We start from the raw sequence: 19,808 nt of genomic DNA on the forward strand, positions 1-19,808 counted from the left end.
CCATAAAGTAGAAAAGAAATCCATTAAAAAACAAGGCTATAAAAACACCATATAGGGTTGTTGTTTATTCTGGTAATTTACTGAGCTCTGGTGGCTGATGTTTGGACCAGGACCAGGGTGAGTATTGCTATAGCCATGTAAAGGGCACTGCGGGCTATCAGCCCTCCTTGCTGTGAAACCCGCCTCTGCCAAGTTTTCTTGGGTCTCTCAAAGTGCACTTTGTGAAGCGCTGTTTGAACATGGACGCGTCACTGAGGTGACACTTTCTCTCCGTGAGTTGCGGTTCCTCTGCTTCTTGGTGGGATGTCCAGAGGTCACGAGAGGTGAAGGAAAGAGCACATGGGTAATGTAGGCATCAGGAATGATCTTGTGGATATTGGTGACCTTTAAATAATTGTAATCTGGTTTAGTTTAACAAATGCATTGAGCCCCTGGCCCATCAGTGTAAAGCTTTAGAAAATAAATACAGATACGTACGTATAATGATATTAGTTTTTCATGACCCTCTTTGTAATATTTCCATCTTAATATCAGATTTTTCTTCTCCAATTTCTTTTCGGTAGCAGCTGAAAAATATCAAATCTTTCAAGACAGAAAAATATGCAGGGCCTCACAGTGACACCAGGACAGAAGGTACAGTGGTGAATTTTTAAACAGAGTAGGTGCTGTGTCTTAGTTGGTTAATGCGCCTGTCTAGTAAACAGGAGATCCTGAGTTCGAATCTCAGCAGTACCTTTTGTTTTACACAACCTCATAGAAGAGGTACTGTTAGATAATAGACTCATTCTTTGTAAACCCAGTTGGTCCTATTATATTTAGGGCTCCCGGTTTTATGGTGTTTATTTTTTTGACATTTCCGTCTGTATTTATCCATATTTAATTTGTTGTCAACTTTATCTGTATTTATCCATATTTATTATGGGTTTTGTGAGAAAAATAAAGCTGAAACTGGTATATTTCCATATTTATTTAACCAATAAATATGCAGCCATGCTTTAATGTCTGCCAGGTGTTAGTGATATGAAAAAATGCAGAAGATAAATCAATTCACTTATATGAGAGTATGCGCATTTCAGTATCAGTTTAGTTTTTATGAAGTGAAAAGATGTTTTTAAGCTGCACTGCCATCAAAGTACAACATGGGAAACAGTAATGCAAGCTTCAAACAACAGGTGCAGCACAGTTAGCACAAGAGTAGCAAAGACACAATTATGCGGATATGCAGATGTTTACGAACCACATAATTAGTTTCCACGTCAAAATGTAATGACATAAAAAGGAAAGCGTAGTCGGCAGGATTCGAACCTGCGCGGGGAGACCCCAATGGATTTCAGGTCCATCGCCTTAACCACTCGGCCACGACTACACCTTTCAAGATGTGCACTCACTCATAAATAAGCTGTAATGTGGTCTATAGTATGGGTAAAAGATGTTAGTTAATGAAGGGAAGGCGCAGACAATATTGAGCACATAATCTTCTTTATAAGGTTATAAACTGTGTTCTCTGGAGAATCACAGAAGAAGGCGCAGCAAGGGTCCAGTTCTATGAAAGTGAAGGGAGGGGCAGGTATGAGAGATTGGGTAAGGAGTACAGAGAAAAAGGTACAGGAAGTGAAGGGTTAAGGATTGAGAGCCCAGTGAGTGACAGTGTGTGGTATGGATTAAGCTCGGGTGTGAGATGAACCTGCATAGCATTGAGCATGCGAGTGCTACCAAGCCGAGACCAGTACCTTTCTGGATGAGTGTGGCAGATGGGAGGGTCTGCGGATGATTCTTGCCTTCAATCCATCTTTTCTGGGGAGTGATGGTTGTGCAGCTCTTGTTATTGAAGCACGTTCAGTGCAGCTCATTAAATACTATCTGTGTTCTTTGGTGATGCTCCCCGGTGTGTGCGAATTGGTGCAGGATTATTGGAGCGCTTCAATGTCTTGGCCTGAAACTATGATGGGTCAGCAATGGCCTGTCTGTCTGTCTATTCAATGTCTCTGTGTACAGTCACTGCCTCTTCAGTTTCAATAGAACTCCTTTAGTATCACATTATGCTTTGGCCGGTTAGGTCAGTTGGTTAGAGCATGGTGCTAGTAACACCAAGGCTGTGAGTTCGATCTCTGTACGGGCAACACCTTTTCCATAAAGTAGAAAAGAAATCCATTAAAAAACAAGGCTATAAAAACACCATATAGGGTTGTTGTTTATTCTGGTAATTTACTGAGCTCTGGTGGCTGATGTTTGGACCAGGACCAGGGTGAGTATTGCTATAGCCATGTAAAGGGCACTGCGGGCTATCAGCCCTCCTTGCTGTGAAACCCGCCTCTGCCAAGTTTTCTTGGGTCTCTCAAAGTGCACTTTGTGAAGCGCTGTTTGAACATGGACGCGTCACTGAGGTGACACTTTCTCTCCGTGAGTTGCGGTTCCTCTGCTTCTTGGTGGGATGTCCAGAGGTCACGAGAGGTGAAGGAAAGAGCACATGGGTAATGTAGGCATCAGGAATGATCTTGTGTATATTGGTGACCTTTAAATAATTGTAATCTGGTTTAGTTTAACAAATGCATTGAGCCCCTGGCCCATCAGTGTAAAGCTTTAGAAAATAAATACAGATACGTACGTATAATGATATTAGTTTTTCATGACCCTCTTTGTAATATTTCCATCTTAATATCAGATTTTTCTTCTCCAATTTCTTTTCGGTAGCAGCTGAAAAATATCAAATCTTTCAAGACAGAAAAATATGCAGGGCCTCACAGTGACACCAGGACAGAAGGTACAGTGGTGAGTCGTGAAACAGAGTAGGTGCTGTGTCTTAGTTGGTTAATGCGCCTGTCTAGTAAACAGGAGATCCTGAGTTCGAATCTCAGCAGTACCTTTTGTTTTACACAACCTCATAGAAGAGGTACTGTTAGATAATAGACTCATTCTTTGTAAACCCAGTTGGTCCTATTATATTTAGGGCTCCCGGTTTTATGGTGTTTATTTTTTTGACATTTCCGTCTGTATTTATCCATATTTAATTTGTTGTCAACTTTATCTGTATTCATCCATATTTATTATGGGTTTTGTGAGAAAAATAAAGCTGAAACTGGTATATTTCCATATTTATTTAACCAATAAATATGCAGCCATGCTTTAATGTCTGCCAGGTGTTAGTGATATGAAAAAATGCAGAAGATAAATCAATTCACTTATATGAGAGTATGCGCATTTCAGTATCAGTTTAGTTTTTATGAAGTGAAAAGATGTTTTTAAGCTGCACTGCCATCAAAGTACAACATGGGAAACAGTAATGCAAGCTTCAAACAGGTGCAGCACAGTTAGCACAAGAGTAGCAAAGACACAATTATGCGGATATGCAGATGTTTACGAACCACATAATTAGTTTCCACGTCAAAATGTAATGACATAAAAAGGAAAGCGTAGTCGGCAGGATTCGAACCTGTGCGGGGAGATCCCAATGGATTTCAGGTCCATCGCCTTAACCACTCGGCCACGACTACACCTTTCAAGATGTGCACTCACTCATAAATAAGCTGTAATGTGGTCTATAGTATGGGTAAAAGATGTTAGTTAATGAAGGGAAGGCGCAGACAATATTGAGCACATAATCTTCTTTATATGGTTCTAAACTGTGTTCTCTGGAAAATCACAGAAGAAGGCGCAGCAAGGGTCCAGTTCTATGAAAGTGAAGGGAGGGGCAGGTATGAGAGATTGGGTAAGGAGTACAGAGAAAAAGGTACAGGAAGTGAAGGGTTAAGGATTGAGAGCCCAGTGAGTGACAGTGTGTGGTATGGATTAAGCTCGGGTGTGAGATGAACCTGCATAGCATTGAGCATGCGAGTGCTACCAAGCCGAGACCAGTACCTTTCTGGATGAGTGTGGCAGATGGGAGGGTCTGCGGATGATTCTTGCCTTCAATCCATCTTTTCTGGGGAGTGATGGTCGTGCAGCTCTTGTTATTGAAGCACGTTCAGTGCAGCTCATTAAATACTATCTGTGTACTTTGGTGATGCTCCCCGGTGTGTGCGAATTGGTGCAGGATTATTGGAGCGCTTCAATGTCTTGGCCTGAAGCTATGATGGGTCAGCAATGGCCTGTCTGTCTGTCTATTCAATGTCTCTGTGTACAGTCACTGCCTCTTCAGTTTCAATAGAACTCCTTTAGTATCACATTATGCTTTGGCCGGTTAGGTCAGTTGGTTAGAGCATGGTGCTAGTAACACCAAGGCTGTGAGTTCGATCTCCGTACGGGCAACACCTTTTCCATAAAGTAGAAAAGAAATCCATTAAAAAACAAGGCGATAAAAACACTATATAGGGTTGTTGTTTATTCTGGTAATTTACTGAGCTCTGGTGGCTGATGTTTGGACCAGGACCAGGGTGAGTATTGCTATAGCCATGTAAAGGGCACTGCGGGCTATCAGCCCTCCTTGCTGTGATACCCGCCTCTGCCAAGTTTTCTTGGGTCTCTCAAAGTGCACTTTGTGAAGCGCTGTTTGAACATGGACGCGTCACTTAGGTGACACTTTCTCTCCGTGAGTTGCGGTTCCTCTGCTTCTTGGTGGGATGTCCAGAGGCCACGAGAGGTGAAGGAAAGAGCACATGGGTAATGTAGGCATCAGGAATGATCTTGTGTATATTGGTGACCTTTAAATAATTGTAATCTGGTTTAGTTTAACGAATGCATTGAGCCCCTGGCCCATCAGTGTAAAACTTTAGAAAATAAATACAGATACGTACGTATAATGATATTAGTTTTTCATGACCCTCTTTGTAATATTTCCATCTTAATATCAGATTTTTCTTCTCCATTTTCTTTTCGGTAGCAGCTGAAAAATATCAAATCTTTCAAGACAGAAAAATATGCAGGGCCTCACAGTGACACCAGGACAGAAGGTACAGTGGTGAGTCGTAAAACAGAGTAGGTGCTGTGGCTTAGTTGGTTAAAGCGCCTGTCTAGTAAACAGGAGATCCTGAGTTTGAATCTCAGCAGTACCTTTTGTTTTACACAACCTCATAGAAGAGGTACTGTTAGATAATAGACTCATTCTTTGTAAACCCAGTTGGTCCTATTATATTTAGGGCTCCCGGTTTTATGGTGTTTATTTTTTTGACATTTCCGTCTGTATTTATCCATATTTAATTTGTTGTCAACTTTATCTGTATTCATCCATATTTATTATGGGTTTTGTGAGAAAAATAAAGCTGAAACTGGTATATTTCCATATTTATTTAACCAATAAATATGCAGCCATGCTTTAATGTCTGCAAGGTGTTAGTGATATGAACAAATGCAGAAGATAAATCAATTCACTTATAAGAGAGTATGCGCATTTCAGTATCAGTTTGGTTTTGTGAAGTGAAAAGATGTTTTTAAGCTGCACTTCCATAAAAGTACAACATGGGAAGCAGTAATGCAAGCTTCAAACAACAGGTGCAGCACACTTGGCACAAGAGTAGCAAAGACACAATTATGCGGATATGCAGATGTTTACGAACCACATAATTAGTTTCCACGTCAAAATGTAATGACATAATAAAAAGGAAAGCGTAGTCGGCAGGATTCGAACCTGCGCAGGGAGACCCCAATGGATTTCAAGTCCATCGCCTTAACCACTCGGCCACGACTACACCTTTCAAGATGTGCACTCACTCATAAATAAGCTGTAATGTGGTCTAAGGTATGGGTAAAAGATGTTAGTTAATGAAGGGAAGGCGCAGACAATATTGAGCACATAATCTTCTTTATAAGGTTATAAACTGTGTTCTCTGGAGAATCACAGAAGAAGGCGCAGCAAGGGTCCAGTTCTATGAAAGTGAAGGGAGGGGCAGGTATGAGAGATTGGGTAAGGAGTACAGAGAAAAAGGTACAGGAAGTGAAGGGTTAAGGATTGAGAGCCCAGTGAGTGAAAGTGTGTGGTATGGATTAAGCTCGGGTGTGAGATGAACCTGCATAGCATTGAGCATGCGAGTGCTACCAAGCCGAGACCAGTACCTTTCTGGATGAGTGTGGCAGATTGGAGGGTCTGCGGATGATTCTTGCCTTCAATCCATCTTTTCTGGAGAGTGATGGTCGTGCAGCTCTTGTTATTGAAGCACGTTCAGTGCAGCTCATTAAATACTATCTGTGTTCTTTGGTGATGCTCCCCGGTGTGTGCGAATTGGTGCAGGATTATTGGAGCGCTTCAATGTCTTGGCCTGAAACTATGATGGGTCAGCAATGGCCTGTCTGTCTGTCTATTCAATGTCTCTGTGTACAGTCACTGCCTCTTCAGTTTCAATAGAACTCCTTTAGTATCACATTATGCTTTGGCCGGTTAGGTCAGTTGGTTAGAGCATGGTGCTAGTAACACCAAGGCTGTGAGTTCGATCTCCGTATGGGCAACACCGTTTCCATAAAGTAGAAAAGAAATCCATTAAAAAACAAGGCTATAAAAACACCATATAGGGTTGTTGTTTATTCTGGTAATTTACTGAGCTCTGATGGCTGATGTTTGGACCAGGACCAGGGTGAGTATTGCTATAGCCATGTAAAGGGCACTGCGGGCTATCAGCCCTCCTTGCTGTGAAACCCGCCTCTGCCAAGTTTTCTTGGGTCTCTCAAAGTGCACTTTGTGAAGCGCTGTTTGAACATGGATGCGTCACTGAGGTGACACTTTCTCTCCGTGAGTTGCGGTTCCTCTGCTTCTTGGTGGGATGTCCAGAGGCCACGAGAGGTGAAGGAAAGAGCACATGGGTAATGTAGGCATCAGGAATGATCTTGTGTATATTGGTGACCTTTAAATAATTGTAATCTGGTTTAGTTTAACGAATGCATTGAGCCCCTGGCCCATCAGTGTAAAACTTTAGAAAATAAATACAGATACGTACGTATAATGATATTAGTTTTTCATGACCCTCTTTGTAATATTTCCATCTTAATATCAGATTTTTCTTCTCCATTTTCTTTTCGGTAGCAGTTGAAAAATATCAAATCTTTCAAGACAGAAAAATATGCAGGGCCTCACAGTGACACCAGGACAGAAGGTACAGTGGTGAGTCATGAAACAGAGTAGGTTTTGTGGCTTAGTTGGTTAAAGTGCCTGTCTAGTAAACAGGAGATCCTGAGTTTGAATCTCAGCAGTACCTTTTGTTTTACACAACCTCATAGAAGAGGTACTGTTAGATAATAGACTCATTCTTTGTAAACCCAGTTGGTCCTATTATATTTAGGGCTCCCGGTTTTATGGTGTTTATTTTTTTGACATTTCCGTCTGTATTTATCCATATTTAATTTGTTGTCAACTTTATCTGTATTCATCCATATTTATTATGGGTTTTGTGAGAAAAATAAAGCTGAAACTGGTATATTTCCATATTTATTTAACCAATAAATATGCAGCCATGCTTTAATGTCTGCCAGGTGTTAGTGATATGAACAAATGCAGAAGATAAAACAATTCACTTATATGAGAGTATGCGCATTTCAGTATCAGTTTGGTTTTGTGAAGTGAAAATATGTTTTTAAGCTTCCCTGCCATCAAAGTACAACATGGGAAGCAGTAATGCAAGCTTCAAACAACAGGTGCAGCACACTTTGCACAAGAGTAGCAAAGACACAATTATGCGGATATGCAGATGTGTACGAACCACATAATTAGTTTCCACGTCAAAATGTAATGACATAATAAAAAGGAAAGCGTAGTCGGCAGGAATCGAACAGGTGCGGGGAGACCCCAATGGATTTTAAGTCCATCGCCTTAACCACTCGGCCACGACTATACCTTTCAAGATGTGCACTCACTCATAAATAAGCTGTAATGTGGTCTATAGTATGGGTAAAAGATGTTAGTTAATGAAGGGAAGGCGCAGACAATATTGAGCACATAATCTTCTTTATAAGGTTATAAACTGTGTTCTCTGGGAATCACAGAAGAAGGCGCATCAAGGGTCCAGTTCTATGAAAGTGAAGGGAGGGGCAGGTATGAGAGATTGGGTAAGGAGTACAGAGAAAAAGGTACAGGAAGTGAAGGGTTAAGGATTGAGAGCCCAGTGAGTGACAGTGTGTGGTATGGATTAAGCTCGGGTGTGAGATGAACCTGCATAGCATTGAGCATGCGAGTGCTTCCAAGCCGAGACCAGTACCTTTCTGGATGAGTGTGGCAGATGGTAGGGTCTGCGGATGATTCTTGCCTTCAATCCATCTTTTCTGGGGAGTGATGGTCGTGCAGCTCTTGTTATTGAAGCATGTTCAGTGCAGCTCATTAAATACTATCTGTGTTCTTTGGTGATGCTCCCCGGTGTGTGCGAATTGGTGCAGGATTATTGGAGCGCTTCAATGTCTTGGCCTGAAACTATGATGGGTCAGCAATGGCCTGTCTGTCTGTCTATTCAATGTCTCTGTGTACAGTCACTGCCTCTTCAGTGTCAATAGATCTCCTTTAGTATCACATTATGCTTTGGCCGGTTAGGTCAGTTGGTTAGAGCATGGCGCTAGTAACACCAAGGCTGTGAGTTCGATCTCCGTACGGGCAACACCTTTTCCATAAAGTAGAAAAGAAATCCATTAAAAAAAAAGGCTATAAAAACACCATATAGGGTTGTTGTTTATTCTGGTAATTTACTGAGCTCTGGTGGCTGATGTTTGGACCAGGACCAGGGTGAGTATTGCTATAGCCATGTAAAGGGCACTGCGGGCTATCAGCCCTCCTTGCTGTGATACCCGCCTCTGCCTAGTTTTCTTGGGTCTCTCAAAGTGCACTTTGTGAAGCGCTGTTTGAACATGGACGCGTCACTTAGGTGACACTTTCTCTCCGTGAGTTGCTGTTCCTCTGCTCATTGGTGGGATGTCCAGAGGCCACGAGAGGTGAAGGAAAGAGCACATGGGTAATGTAGGCATCAGGAATGATCTTGTGTATATTGGTGACCTTTAAATAATTGTAATCTGGTTTAGTTTAACGAATGCATTGAGCCCCTGGCCCATCAGTGTAAAACTTTAGAAAATAAATACAGATACGTACGTATAATGATATTAGTTTTTCATGACCCTCTTTGTAATATTTCCATCTTAATATCAGATTTTTCTTCTCCATTTTCTTTTCGGTAGCAGCTGAAAAATATCAAATCTTTCAAGACAGAAAAATATGCAGGGCCTCACAGTGACACCAGGACAGAAGGTACAGTGGTGAGTTGTGAAACAGAGTAGGTGCTGTGGCTTAGTTGGTTAAAGCGCCTGTCTAGTAAACAGGAGATCCTGAGTTCGAATCTCAGCAGTATCTTTTGTTTTACACAACCTCATAGAAGAGGTACTGTTAGATAATAGGCTCATTCTTTGTAAACCCAGTTGGTCCTATTATATTTAGGGCTCCCGGTTTTATGGTGTTTATTTTTTTTACATTTCCGTCTGTATTTATCCATATTTAATTTGTTGTCAACTTTATCTGTATTCATCCATATTTATTATGGGTTTTGTGAGAAAAATAAAGCTGAAACTGGTATATTTCCATATTTATTTAACCAATAAATATGCAGCCATGCTTTAATGTCTGCCAGGTGTTAGTGATATGAACAAATGCAGAAGATGAATCAATTCACTTATATGAGAGTATGCGCATTTCAGTATCAGTTTGGTTTTGTGAAGTGAAAAGATGTTTTTAAGCTGCACTGCCATCAAAGTACAACATGGGAAGCAGTAATGCAAGCTTCAAACAACAGGTGCAGCACACTTGGCACAAGAGTAGCAAAGACACAATTATGCGGATATGCAGATGTTTACGAACCACATAATTAGTTTCCACATCAAAATGTAATGACATAATAAAAAGGAAAGCGTAGTCGGCAGGATTCGAACCTGCGCGGGGAGACCCCAATGGATTTCAAGTCCATCGCCTTAACCACTCGGCCACGACTACACCTTTCAAGATGTGCACTCACTCATAAATAAGCTGTAATGTGGTCTATAGTATGGGTAAAAGATGTTAGTTAATGAAGGGAAGGCGCAGACAATATTGAGCACATAATCTTCTTTATAAGGTTATAAACTGTGTTCTCTGGAGAATCACAGAAGAAGGCGCAGCAAGTGTCCAGTTCTATGAAAGTGAAGGGAGGGGCAGGTATGAGAGATTGGGTAAGGAGTACAGAGAAAAAGGTACAGGAAGTGAAGGGTTAAGGATTGAGAGCCCAGTCAGTGACAGTGTGTGGTATGGATTAAGCTCGGGTGTGAGATGAAGCTGCATAGCATTGAGCATGCGAGTGCTACCAAGCCAAGACCAGTACCTTTCTGGATGAGTGTGGCAGATGGGAGGGTCTGGGATGATTCTTGCCTTCAATCCATCTTTTCTGGGGAGTGATGGTCGTGCAGCTCTTGTTATTGAAGCACGTTCAGTGCAGCTCATTAAATACTATCTGTGTTCTTTGGTGATGCTCCCCGGTGTGTGCGAATTGGTGCAGGATTATTGGAGCGCTTCAATGTCTTGGCCTGAAACTATGATGGGTCAGCAATGGCCTGTCTGTCTGTCTATTCAATGTCTCTATGTACAGTCACTGCCTCTTCAGTTTCAATAGAACTCCTTTAGTATCACATTATGCTTTGGCCGGTTAGGTCAGTTGGTTAGAGCATGGTGCTAGTAACACCAAGGCTGTGAGTTCGATCTCCGTACGGGCAACACCTTTTCCATAAAGTAGAAAAGAAATCCATTAAAAAACAAGGCTATAAAAACACCATACAGGGTTGTTGTTTATTCTGGTACTTTACTGAGCTCTGGTGGCTGATGTTTGAACCAGGACCAGGGTGAGTATTGCTATAGCCATGTAAAGGGCACTGCGGGCTATCAGCCCTCCTTGCTGTGATACCCGCCTCTGCCAAGTTTTCTTGGGTCTCTCAAAGTGCACTTTGTGAAGCGCTGTTTGAACATGGACGCGTCACTTAGGTGACACTTTCTCTCCGTGAGTTGCTGTTCCTCTGCTCATTGGTGGGATGTCCAGAGGCCACGAGAGGTGAAGGAAAGAGCACATGGGTAATGTAGGCATCAGGAATGATCTTGTGTATATTGGTGACCTTTAAATAATTGTAATCTGGTTTAGTTTAACGAATGCATTGAGCCCCTGGCCCATCAGTGTAAAACTTTAGAAAATAAATACAGATACGTACGTATAATGATATTAGTTTTTCATGACCCTCTTTGTAATATTTCCATCTTAATATCAGATTTTTCTTCTCCATTTTCTTTTCGGTAGCAGCTGAAAAATATCAAATCTTTCAAGACAGAAAAATATGCAGGGCCTCACAGTGACACCAGGACAGAAGGTACAGTGGTGAGTTGTGAAACAGAGTAGGTGCTGTGGCTTAGTTGGTTAAAGCGCCTGTCTAGTAAACAGGAGATCCTGAGTTCGAATCTCAGCAGTATCTTTTGTTTTACACAACCTCATAGAAGAGGTACTGTTAGATAATAGGCTCATTCTTTGTAAACCCAGTTGGTCCTATTATATTTAGGGCTCCCGGTTTTATGGTGTTTATTTTTTTTACATTTCCGTCTGTATTTATCCATATTTAATTTGTTGTCAACTTTATCTGTATTCATCCATATTTATTATGGGTTTTGTGAGAAAAATAAAGCTGAAACTGGTATATTTCCATATTTATTTAACCAATAAATATGCAGCCATGCTTTAATGTCTGCCAGGTGTTAGTGATATGAACAAATGCAGAAGATGAATCAATTCACTTATATGAGAGTATGCGCATTTCAGTATCAGTTTGGTTTTGTGAAGTGAAAAGATGTTTTTAAGCTGCACTGCCATCAAAGTACAACATGGGAAGCAGTAATGCAAGCTTCAAACAACAGGTGCAGCACACTTGGCACAAGAGTAGCAAAGACACAATTATGCGGATATGCAGATGTTTACGAACCACATAATTAGTTTCCACATCAAAATGTAATGACATAATAAAAAGGAAAGCGTAGTCGGCAGGATTCGAACCTGCGCGGGGAGACCCCAATGGATTTCAAGTCCATCGCCTTAACCACTCGGCCACGACTACACCTTTCAAGATGTGCACTCACTCATAAATAAGCTGTAATGTGGTCTATAGTATGGGTAAAAGATGTTAGTTAATGAAGGGAAGGCGCAGACAATATTGAGCACATAATCTTCTTTATAAGGTTATAAACTGTGTTCTCTGGAGAATCACAGAAGAAGGCGCAGCAAGTGTCCAGTTCTATGAAAGTGAAGGGAGGGGCAGGTATGAGAGATTGGGTAAGGAGTACAGAGAAAAAGGTACAGGAAGTGAAGGGTTAAGGATTGAGAGCCCAGTCAGTGACAGTGTGTGGTATGGATTAAGCTCGGGTGTGAGATGAAGCTGCATAGCATTGAGCATGCGAGTGCTACCAAGCCAAGACCAGTACCTTTCTGGATGAGTGTGGCAGATGGGAGGGTCTGGGATGATTCTTGCCTTCAATCCATCTTTTCTGGGGAGTGATGGTCGTGCAGCTCTTGTTATTGAAGCACGTTCAGTGCAGCTCATTAAATACTATCTGTGTTCTTTGGTGATGCTCCCCGGTGTGTGCGAATTGGTGCAGGATTATTGGAGCGCTTCAATGTCTTGGCCTGAAACTATGATGGGTCAGCAATGGCCTGTCTGTCTGTCTATTCAATGTCTCTATGTACAGTCACTGCCTCTTCAGTTTCAATAGAACTCCTTTAGTATCACATTATGCTTTGGCCGGTTAGGTCAGTTGGTTAGAGCATGGTGCTAGTAACACCAAGGCTGTGAGTTCGATCTCCGTACGGGCAACACCTTTTCCATAAAGTAGAAAAGAAATCCATTAAAAAACAAGGCTATAAAAACACCATACAGGGTTGTTGTTTATTCTGGTACTTTACTGAGCTCTGGTGGCTGATGTTTGAACCAGGACCAGGGTGAGTATTGCTATAGCCATGTAAAGGGCACTGCGGGCTATCAGCCCTCCTTGCTGTGATACCCGCCTCTGCCAAGTTTTCTTGGGTCTCTCAAAGTGCACTTTGTGAAGCGCTGTTTGAACATGGACGCGTCACTGAGGTGACACTTTCTCTCCGTGAGTTGCGGTTCCTCTGCTTCTTGGTGGGATGTCCAGAGGTCACGAGAGGTGAAGGAAAGAGCACATGGGTAATGTAGGCATCAGGAATGATCTTGTGTATATTGGTGACCTTTAAATAATTGTAATCTGGTTTAGTTTAACGAATGCATTGAGCCCCTGGCCCATCAGTTTAAAACTTTAGAAAATAAATACAGATACGTACGTATAATGATATTAGTTTTTCATGACCCTCTTTGTAATATTTCCATCTTAATATCAGATTTTTCTACTCCATTTTCTTTTCGGTAGCAGCTGAAAAATATCAAATCTTTCAAGACAGAAAAATATGCAGGGCCTCACAGTGACACCAGGACAGAAGGTACAGTGGTGAGTCGTGAAACAGAGTAGGTGCTGTGGCTTAGTTGGTTAATGCGCCTGTCTAGTAAACAGGAGATCCTGAGTTCGAATCTCAGCAGTACCTTTTGTTTTACACAACCTCATAGAAGAGGTACTGTTAGATAATAGACTCATTCTTTGTAAACCCAGTTGGTCCTATTATATTTAGGGCTCCCGGTTTTATGGTGTTTATTTTTTTGACATTTCCGTCTGTATTTATCCATATTTAATTTGTTGTCAACTTTATCTGTATTCATCCATATTTATTTTGGGTTTTGTGAGAAAAATAAAGCTGAAACTGGTATATTTCCATATTTATTTAACCAATAAATATGCAGCCATGCTTTAATGTCTGCCAGGTGTTAGTGATATGAACAAATGCAGAAGATAAATCAATTCACTTATATGAGAGTATGCGTATTTCAGTATCAGTTTGGTTTTGTGAAGTGAAAAGATGTTTTTAAGCTGCACTGCCATCAAAGTACAACATGGGAAGCAGTAATGCAAGCTTCAAACAACAGGTGCAGCACACTTGGCACAAGAGTAGCAAAGACACAATTATGCGGATATGCAGATGTTTACGAACCACATAATTAGTTTCCACATCAAAATGTAATGACATAATAAAAAGGAAAGCGTAGTCGGCAGGATTCGAACCTGCGCGGGGAGACCCCAATGGATTTCAAGTCCATCGCCTTAACCACTCGGCCACGACTACACCTTTCAAGATGTGCACTCACTCATAAATAAGCTGTAATGTGGTCCATAGTATGGGTAAAAGATGTTAGTTAATGAAGGGAAGGCGCAGACAATATTGAGCACATAATCTTCTTTATAAGGTTATAAACTGTGTTCTCTGGAGAATCACAGAAGAAGGCGCAGCAAGTGTCCAGTTCTATGAAAGTGAAGGGAGGGGCAGGTATGAGAGATTGGGTAAGGAGTACAGAGAAAAAGGTACAGGAAGTGAAGGGTTAAGGATTGAGAGCCCAGTCAGTGACAGTGTGTGGTATGGATTAAGCTCGGGTGTGAGATGAAGCTGCATAGCATTGAGCATGCGAGTGCTACCAAGCCAAGACCAGTACTTTCTGGATGAGTGTGGCAGATGGGAGGGTCTGGGATGATTCTTGCCTTCAATCCATCTTTTCTGGGGAGTGATGGTCGTGCAGCTCTTGTTATTGAAGCACGTTCAGTGCAGCTCATTAAATACTATCTGTGTTCTTTGGTGATGCTCCCCGGTGTATGCGAATTGGTGCAGGATTATTGGAGCGCTTCAATGTCTTGGCCTGAAACTATGATGGGTCAGCAATGGCCTGTCTGTCTGTCTATTCAATGTCTCTATGTACAGTCACTGCCTCTTCAGTTTCAATAGAACTCCTTTAGTATCACATTATGCTTTGGCCGGTTAGGTCAGTTGGTTGGAGCATGGTGCTAGTAACACCAAGGCTGTGAGTTCGATCTCCGTACGGGCAACACCTTTTCCATAAAGTAGAAAAGAAATCCATTAAAAAACAAGGCCATAAAAACACATACAGGGTTGTTGTTTATTCTGGTAATTTACTGAGCTCTGGTGGCTGATGTTTGAACCAGGACCAGGGTGAGTATTGCTATAGCCATGTAAAGGGCACTGCGGGCTATCAGCCCTCCTTGCTGTGATACCCGCCTCTGCCAAGTTTTCTTGGGTCTCTCAAAGTGCACTTTGTGAAGCGCTGTTTGAACATGGACGCGTCACTTAGGTGACACTTTCTCTCCCTGAGTTGCGGTTCCTCTGCATCTTGGTGGGATGTCCAGAGGCCACGAGAGGTGAAGGAAAGAGCACATGGGTAATGTAGGCATCAGGAATGATCTTGTGTATATTGGTGACCTTTAAATAATTGTAATCTGGTTTAGTTTAACGAATGCATTGAGCCCCTGGCCCATCAGTGTAAAACTTTAGAAAATAAATACAGATACGTACGTATAATGATATTAGTTTTTCATGACCCTCTTTGTAATATTTCCATCTTAATATCAGATTTTTCTTCTCCATTTTCTTTTCGGTAGCAGCTGAAAAATATCAAATCTTTCAAGACAGAAAAATATGCAGGGCCTCACAGTGACACCAGAACAGAAGGTACAGTGGTGAGTCGTGAAAGAGAGTAGGTGCTGTGGCTTAGTTGGTTAATGCGCCTGTCTAGTAAACAGGAGATCCTGAGTTTGAATCTCAGCAGTACCTTTTGTTTTACACAACCTCATAGAAGAGGTACTGTTAGATAATAGACTCATTCTTTGTAAACCCAGTTGGTCCTATTATATTTAGGGCTCCCGGTTTTATGGTGTTTATTTTTTTGACATTTCCGTCTGTATTTATCCATATTTAATTTGTTGTCAACTTTATCTGTATTCATCCATATTTATTATGGGTTTTGTGAGAAAAATAAAGCTGAAACTGGTATATTTCCATATTTATTTAACTAATAAATATGCAGCCATGCTTTAATGTCTGCCAGGTGTTAGTGATATGAACAAATGCAGAAGATAAATCAATTCACTTATATGGGAGTATGCGCATTTCAGTATCAGTTTAGTTTTTATGAAGTGAAAAGATGTTTTTAAGCTGCACTGCCATCAAAGTACAACATGGGAAACAGTAATGCAAGCTTCAAACAACAGGTGCAGCACACTTAGCACAAGAGTAGCAAAGAAACAATTATGCGGATATGCAGATGTTTACGAACCACATAATTAGTTTCCACGTCAAAATGTATTGACATAATAAAAAGGAAAGCGTAGTCGGCAGGATTCGAACCTGCGCGGGAAAACCCCAATGGATTTCAAGTCCATCGCCTTAACCACTCGGCCACGACTACACCTTTAAAGATGTGCACTCACTCATAAATAAGCTGTAATGTGGTCTATAGTATGGGTAAAAGATGTTAGTTAATGAAGGGAAGGCGCAGACAATATTGAGCACATAATCTTCTTTATAAGGTTATAAACTGTGTTCTCTGGAGAATCACAGAAGAAGGCGCAGCAAGGGTCCAGTTCTATGAAAGTGAAGGGAGGGGCAGGTATGAGAGATTGGGTAAGGAGTACAGAGAAAAAGGTACAGGAAGTGAAGGGTTAAGGATTGAGAGCCCAGTGAGTGACAGTGTGTGGTAAGGATTAAGCTCGGGTGTGAGATGAACCTGCATAGCATTGAGCATGCGAGTGCTACCAAGCCGAGACCAGTACCTTTCTGGATGAGTGTGGCAGATGGGAGGGTCTGCGGATGATTCTTGCCTTCAATCCATCTTTTCTGGGGAGTGATGGTCGTGCAGCTCTTGTTATTGAAGCACGTTCAGTGCAGCTCATTAAATACTATCTGTGTTCTTTGGTGATGCTCCCCGGTGTGTGCGAATTGGTGCAGGATTATTGGAGCGCTTCAATGTCTTGGCCTGAAACTATGATGGGTCAGCAATGGCCTGTCTGTCTGTCTATTCAATGTCTCTGTGTACAGTCACTGCCTCTTCAGTTTCAATAGAACTCCTTTAGTATCACATTATCCTTTGGCCGGTTAGGTCAGTTGGTTAGAGCATGGTGCTAGTAACACCAAGGCTGTGAGTTCGATCTCCGTACGGGCAACACCTTTTCCATAAAGTAGAAAAGAAATCCATTAAAAAACAAGGCTATAAAAACACCATATAGGGTTGTTGTTTATTCTGGTAATTTACTGAGCTCTGGCGGCTGATGTTTGGACCATGACCAGGGTGAGTATTGCTATAGCCATGTAAAGGGCACTGCGGGCTATCAGCCCTCCTTGCTGTGATACCCGCCTCTGCCAAGTTTTCTTGGGTCTCTCAAAGTGCACTTTGTGAAGCGCTGTTTGAACATGGACGCGTCACTGAGGTGACACTTTCTCACCGTGAGTTGCGGTTCCTCTGCTTCTTGGTGGGATGTCCAGAGGTCACGAGAGGTGAAGGAAAGAGCACATGGGTAATGTAGGCATCAGGAATGATCTTGTGTATATTGGTGACCTTTAAATAATTGTAATCTGGTTTAATTTAACGAATGCATTGAGCCCCTGGCCCATCAGTGTAAAACTTTAGAAAATAAATACAGATACGTACGTATAATGATATTAGCTTTTCATGACCCTCTTTGTAATATTTCCATCTTAATATCAGATTTTTCTTCTCCATTTTCTTTTCGGTAGCAGCTGAAAAATATCAAATCTTTCAAGACAGAAAAATATGCAGGGCCTCACAGTGACACCAGGACAGAAGGTACAGTGGTGAGTCGTGAAACAGAGTAGGTGCTGTGGCTTAGTTGGTTAAAGCGCCTGTCTAATAAACAGGAGATCCTGAGTTCGAATCTCAGCAGTACCTTTTGTTTTACACAACCTCATAGAAGAGGTACTGTTAGATAATAGACTCATTCTTTGTAAACCCAGTTGGTCCTATTATATTTACGGCCCCCGGTTTTATGGTGCTTATTTTTTTGACATTTCCGTCTGTATTTATCCATATTTAATTTGTTGTCAACTTTATCTGTATTCATCCATATTTATCATGGGTTTTGTGAGAAAAATAAAGCAGAAACTGGTATATTTCCATATTTATTTAACCAATAAATATGCAGCCATGCTTTAATGTCTGCCAGGTGTTAGTGATATGAACAAATGCAGAAGATAAATCAATTCACTTATAAGAGAGTATGCGCATATCAGTTTCAGTTTGGTTTTGTGAAGTGAAAAGATGTTTTTAAGCTGCACTGCCATCAAAGTACAACATGGGAAGCAGTAATGCAAGCTTCAAACAACAGGTGCAGCACACTTGGCACAAGAGTAGCAAAGACACAATTATGCGGATATGCAGATGTTTACGAACTAAATAATTAGTTTCCACGTCAAAATGTAATGACATAATAAGAAGGAAAGCGTAGTCGGCAGGATTCGAACCTGCGCAGGGAGACCCCAATGGATTTCAAGTCCATCGCCTTAACCACTCGGCCACGACTACACCTTTCAAGATGTGCACTCACTCATAAATAAGCTGTAATGTGGTCTATAGTATGGGTAAAAGATGTTAGTTAATGAAGCGAAGGCGCAGACAATATTGAGCACATAATCTTCTTTATAAGGTTATAAACTGTGTTCTCTGGAGAATCACAGAAGAAGGCGCAGCAAGGGTCCAGTTCTATGAAAGTGAAGGGAGGGGCAGGTATGAGAGATTGGGTAAGGAGTACAGAGAAAAAGGTACAGGAAGTGAAGGGTTAAGGATTGAGAGCCCAGTGAGTGACAGTGTGTGGTAAGGATTAAGCTCGGGTGTGAGATGAACCTGCATAGCATTGAGCATGCGAGTGCTACCAAGCCGAGACCAGTACCTTTCTGGATGAGTGTGGCAGATGGGAGGGTCTGCGGATGATTCTTGCCTTCAATCCATCTTTTCTGGGGAGTGATGGTCGTGCAGCTCTTGTTATTGAAGCACGTTCAGTGCAGCTCATTAAATACTATCTGTGTTCTTTGGTGATGCTCCCCGGTGTGTGCGAATTGGTGCAGGGTTATTGGAGCGCTTCAATGTCTTGGCCTGAAACTATGATGGGTCAGCAATGGCCTGTCTGTCTGTCTATTCAATGTCTCTGTGTACAGTCACTGCCTCTTCAGTTTCAATATAACTCCTTTAGTATCACATTATGCTTTGGCCGGTTAGGTCAGTTGGTTAGAGCATGGTGCTAGTAACACCAAGGCTGTGAGTTCGATCTCCGTACGGGCAACACCTTTTCCAATAATTAGAAAAGAAATCCATTAAAAAACAAGGCTATAAAAACACCATATAGGGTTGTTGTTAATTCTGGTAATTTACTGAGCTCTGGTGGCTGATGTTTGGACCAGGACCAGGGTGAGTATTGCTATAGCCATGTAAAGGGCACTGCGGGCTATCAGCCCTCCTTGCTGTGAAACCCACCTCTGCCAAGTTTTCTTGGGTCTCTCAAAGAGCACTTTGTGAAGCGCTGTTTGAACATGGACGCGTCACTGAGGTGACACTTTCTCTCCGTGAGTTGCGGTTCCTCTGCTTCTTGGTGGGATGTCCAGAGGTCACGAGAGGTGAAGGAAAGAGCACATGGGTAATGTAGGCATCAGGAATGATCTTGTGTATATTGGTGACCTTTAAATAATTGTAATCTGGTTTAGTTTAATGAATGCATTGAGCCCCTGGCCCATCAGTGTAAAACTTTAGAAAATAAATACAGATACGTACGTATAATGATATTAGTTTTTCATGACCCTCTTTGTAATATTTCCATCTTAATATCAGATTTTTCTTCTCCATTTTCTTTTCGGTAGCAGCTGAAAAATATCAAATCTTTCAAGACAGAAAAATATGCAGGGCCTCACAGTGACACCAGGACAGAAGGTACAGTGGTGAGTCGC

The 19,808-nt window shown here is 41.7% G+C and overlaps 11 non-coding genes across 11 annotated transcripts; 3 read left to right on the forward strand and 8 right to left on the reverse strand.

Moving 5' to 3' along the window:
• Positions 1–1,284: 1,284 nt before the first annotated feature.
• TRNAS-UGA (transfer RNA serine (anticodon UGA)) lies at positions 1,285–1,366 on the reverse strand. Its single transcript has one exon. It is a non-coding gene; the product is annotated as a tRNA-Ser (tRNA).
• A 2,043-nt stretch (positions 1,367–3,409) lies between these two features.
• Positions 3,410–3,491, reverse strand: TRNAS-UGA (transfer RNA serine (anticodon UGA)). Its single transcript has one exon. It is a non-coding gene; the product is annotated as a tRNA-Ser (tRNA).
• Positions 3,492–4,914: 1,423 nt separating this feature from the next.
• Positions 4,915–4,988, forward strand: TRNAT-AGU (transfer RNA threonine (anticodon AGU)). The gene has a single exon. It is a non-coding gene; the product is annotated as a tRNA-Thr (tRNA).
• Positions 4,989–5,539: 551 nt separating this feature from the next.
• Positions 5,540–5,621, reverse strand: TRNAS-UGA (transfer RNA serine (anticodon UGA)). The gene has a single exon. It is a non-coding gene; the product is annotated as a tRNA-Ser (tRNA).
• Positions 5,622–9,173: 3,552 nt separating this feature from the next.
• On the forward strand, positions 9,174–9,247 carry TRNAT-AGU (transfer RNA threonine (anticodon AGU)). Its single transcript has one exon. It is a non-coding gene; the product is annotated as a tRNA-Thr (tRNA).
• A 551-nt stretch (positions 9,248–9,798) lies between these two features.
• Positions 9,799–9,880, reverse strand: TRNAS-UGA (transfer RNA serine (anticodon UGA)). The gene has a single exon. It is a non-coding gene; the product is annotated as a tRNA-Ser (tRNA).
• A 1,422-nt stretch (positions 9,881–11,302) lies between these two features.
• Positions 11,303–11,376, forward strand: TRNAT-AGU (transfer RNA threonine (anticodon AGU)). Its single transcript has one exon. It is a non-coding gene; the product is annotated as a tRNA-Thr (tRNA).
• Positions 11,377–11,927: 551 nt separating this feature from the next.
• On the reverse strand, positions 11,928–12,009 carry TRNAS-UGA (transfer RNA serine (anticodon UGA)). Its single transcript has one exon. It is a non-coding gene; the product is annotated as a tRNA-Ser (tRNA).
• Positions 12,010–14,056: 2,047 nt separating this feature from the next.
• Positions 14,057–14,138, reverse strand: TRNAS-UGA (transfer RNA serine (anticodon UGA)). The gene has a single exon. It is a non-coding gene; the product is annotated as a tRNA-Ser (tRNA).
• Positions 14,139–16,184: 2,046 nt separating this feature from the next.
• On the reverse strand, positions 16,185–16,266 carry TRNAS-UGA (transfer RNA serine (anticodon UGA)). Its single transcript has one exon. It is a non-coding gene; the product is annotated as a tRNA-Ser (tRNA).
• Positions 16,267–18,314: 2,048 nt separating this feature from the next.
• Positions 18,315–18,396, reverse strand: TRNAS-UGA (transfer RNA serine (anticodon UGA)). Its single transcript has one exon. It is a non-coding gene; the product is annotated as a tRNA-Ser (tRNA).
• Between the last annotated feature and the right edge of the window lie 1,412 nt (positions 18,397–19,808).

This window comes from Triturus cristatus, chromosome 4_2, assembly GCF_964204655.1.
Source record: "Triturus cristatus chromosome 4_2, aTriCri1.1, whole genome shotgun sequence".
Lineage (NCBI taxonomy): Eukaryota > Metazoa > Chordata > Amphibia > Caudata > Salamandridae > Triturus > Triturus cristatus.